The sequence below is a fragment of the Trachymyrmex cornetzi genome, unplaced genomic scaffold (genome assembly GCF_001594075.2).
Source record: "Trachymyrmex cornetzi isolate Tcor2-1 unplaced genomic scaffold, Tcor1.1 scaffold1160, whole genome shotgun sequence".
In the NCBI taxonomy this organism is placed as follows: Eukaryota; Metazoa; Arthropoda; class Insecta; order Hymenoptera; family Formicidae; genus Trachymyrmex; species Trachymyrmex cornetzi.
Window position 1 is genome coordinate 86302 of NW_017295720.1, and position 4074 is coordinate 90375.

Below are 4074 nucleotides of genomic sequence, written 5' to 3' on the forward strand. Positions count from 1 at the left end.
TTTATGGTTTTATTAATTGTTTTAATTCAAAAAGTCTATAAAAACTTATTAGTTTTTTATTAATTTGTAATTTATCACATTAATTTATATTGCACGCCATTTTTAAATAAAGACAATTTGATGAAACGAAATGAGGAAATCGCTTTAAAACAATTGTAAAAATCGATGAAAAATGTCCTGTCCTCCCAGGACAGTAAATGGTCGTAAAAGGCACGTAAAGTGAACTTATATTCGGGCAGTAACAAATGGTTTGACAGATGTTGAAACGAGTAAAACGTACGTTTTTACATATAAAATTCCAAGATAACTTTAGTTCTCATCGATAATTACGACTTTGAGAAGTACGAGACAAGTCACATTTTCACAAACAAATAATAACAAAATAGCATGCAATAAAAATTTCGTCATCAAAACGTCACTTTTCCACGCCTCCAAATTTAGCCATTTATCGTGGTGCAGTGCTGTAACACTACGCTGTAAAGGCCATGGCACATAAAAAAGCTTAAGACGTAAGACTTAGGGCCCAGACACAAGCTTTTGCATAACGCATAATACGTAGTGCATAATGGAATCAACCAACCGAAATTCTTCTTTTTCATGGAATGAAAGGAAAGGAAAGCTTCTGATTAGTTGATTCGCTTATGCACTATGCGTTATGCGTTATACAAAAGCTTGTGTCTGGGCCCTTAAGCAGTAACGAAATCAACATGTTGGATTCGCTATTGCTTACATATGGTCTTACGGTCTCTATTGTGATTGGTCGATTCGCTTACTGCTTAAGTCTTAAGCGGGGAGCACAGACTCTTGCATAACGCATAACACATGAGGCATAAGAAATTGAACCAACCAGAGTTCTCTATTACATGGAAGGGAAAGAAACGGAGAGCTTCGATTAGTACATATTCTTATGCATTACGTGTTATGCGTTATACAAGAGTCTGTGCTCCCCGCTTAACGCCTTAAGTTTATTTATGCGCCATGGCCTTAACTATTTTGAATGTATGACTACCGGTTTCGCCAGACCGCTGTCTGAGCGTCCGCGCACAAAGATGGTCGGAACTGTTTCCGATTGAGTGCTAAATGTAAGTCATTGCCGTAGGTCAACGCACAATGATTTTACGTAAAATCATTGTGCGTTGACTTACGACAACGACTTACGATTACGACTCAGTCGGAAACAGTTGCGATCATCTTTGTGCGCGGACCCTGACTTTGTATCGCTACCGTCAACGTAGAGTTCTTGGCTGAGTAGTAAGGAGCCTTAAAGAGCAAACCTATCCCTTACTTTTAATAACATTTTGTTATTTTTAACTTCAATATGCGTCAAAATCAATCCATTTTTTAGTTTCAAAGTAATGCGTTCATATTATTGCTTGAACTCATTGTTACTATATAATAAATTAAATTTGAGTCAAATTTAATACATTTTCAAGAGTTAAGTTATTTAACCACAATGTTATAGTAAAATTAACGACATATTAAGTACATGCAAGGCCGATATACAGAAATGGTTAAACAATAAATAACTCAAAATGAATATAACACAATACTATGAATTTAACATATTGTATTCTTTTATATGTATTTTTAGGATATTTGTACGTATCAACACCAGCTACAAAACCCTTATAAATTATTCTCAATTCTATATGCCAAAATGTACTGAGCTTATTTTGCAGAATATTTGTAGTGTGATAGTAGGATACAGATCGTATGATAGTTGAATATTGACAGTACGATGAGGTATGATATTAGAATATTGATAATATGAAATAACTTTTAAAAACTCGCTTTTGTTATATAAGATAAAAAATTTTTGAAACTTTATCTAGCTTATCCTTACGTGTGGCGTTAGAATGTGCGTACAAGTATTCTAAAATATATAAAAGAATAACACAATTGTTATGTAATATCCCAATTTTGTACACACTCATTCAATGACATATATGTTGATATCCAAATTTTTAGTCTAGTAAACTTACGCATAAGAAATTAAAATTCTAAAATTAAATTTTATTGTAATTATTTACCTGTTTACGTAAATCCTCATCGAGATTATAACTGGAAAATTTGTGAAGAATTGCTACTGTCTCATTTATCTGAAATTATATCAACATAAAACGAAAGTTTGTAGTAAATCTGAAAACTTTGCATTCAATGAATAAAATATCAAATAAAACTTTGACATATGTAATTTTATTGTTGCTTGTGCTTATTATTCTAGTAATAACTAGTTATTAATTCATTTGTTCTATTATAATATATACCTCATTATAAATAGTTTGACATATGTAGTGTAATGTGAGAAATAAAATAGTCCGCAAAACGAAATCAAACAATATACATAAATAGATTAAAGCATACTTAAATTCCCATATATACCGACATTTAATTATATTATACATGAATAGACAGTCAGCAAAAGTTTCATAAAAGTACCATACCATTTGTATTGACATTTGTACTTTCAATACTTTGTTTAATTTGTGTGACATAGGGCATAGTTGTAGGTGGACGTGCCTGTAAATAAATTGTAATTGTTATAATTAATCAAACCGAAAGATATACATAAGAAGTATACTAAGGAAATTATATTTTTAACGTAGAATTCGATATAAACTGTAATGTTTTATTACTTACGGTTCACAACGTATGATTATTTCGCCTAATTGAAATTAATTATTCTTATAATGTATATACATATATAAGGTGTCTCATATCAACTGTAGCATCAAATTATCTCAAAACGATACGAAAAAGTGTATTTCCGATAAAAGTGAATCGATTTCAAGGATGACGTAATATTTTTAATATTTTTTGAACATATTTTGTTACATTACTTTTTTTTGGAGAAGATCGAGGCATCTAAATGATGTTACTGTACAATTTAAGGATGTATTAGAAGCACAGTCCCTGCAAAGAAAATTAAATTTGGAAGTATGTTTAATATTTTCATTTCAAATAAAATATATACATTTGAAAGTTGTGTGAATTCATTTTTGTGAATTTATGTTGTGTGAATTCACTTTTGTGTGAATTCATTTTCAAGAATTCATTTTTTTATGAGTTTAAAACTCACTTTCTTCTTAAAAAATCCACTTCTCCCCTGCTTTATCATATTCTATCTTAGCTACTTTTTTTTTAAAGTAATTTCGTTTTGAAAGCAGAATTTTTGTGTCTTTAAGGTAGAGAATTTGTACTGTAAAGCACAGAAAATGTGTGTCAAAGGAGAGAATTTGTGCTTTAAAGCAGAAAATTTATCTGTTTTACTTCACTTTGAAAAAAATGAAGTGTTAAATATATGTTAATATCATCAATTTTATTTGAAAATATATGTCAAGATTATTGAAATTGGTGAAAGAAGCCGCTAATTTTTTAAAGTTATACCAAAAAAATATATTAGGTCAAAACGTAGTTCAAATTTTAAACAAAATAAGATAAATAAAAGGCATAAAACTACGAACGCAAGATGTATGAGTTAAAAACCTGTAAAATGTCATTAATATAATTAATAGGAACAGATAAAATAATGTCGTCAACGTATCTGTAAAAAATTGGTACGTTAACATTCAATTTTGATAATAAATCTCTTTCCAGATCCTGTATTACAATGTCTGCTAAGATAGGAGACAAAGGAGAGCCCATGGGCATGCCAAAAATTTGTTTGAAAAACTGTTCGTCAAATTTAAAAAACGTGGAATTAAAAATTAAAGAGATGGCATTTAAAAATTCTTTTTTCGGAATATTGGTATTACTTGCAATGGTATTCCATCTCAATTCAATGCTTTTGACGACCAATTCTTCAGGAATATTAGTGTACATAGATACTACATCAAAAGATACTATTTTGTAGTCATCCTTCAAGGTAAAACCATTAAGTTTATTCGTAAGTTCGAAACTATTTTTAATGTAACCATATTCCTTTTTTAGACTCTTGTCAATTATATCTTTGAGGAATACTGCTAGTGGATATAGTGGGCTATTAATGCAGCTTACAATAATTCTCAAAGGATGACCATCTTTATGTATCTTAGGCAGCCCATAGATCCTCGGCAAATTTCCATCAGTAACATT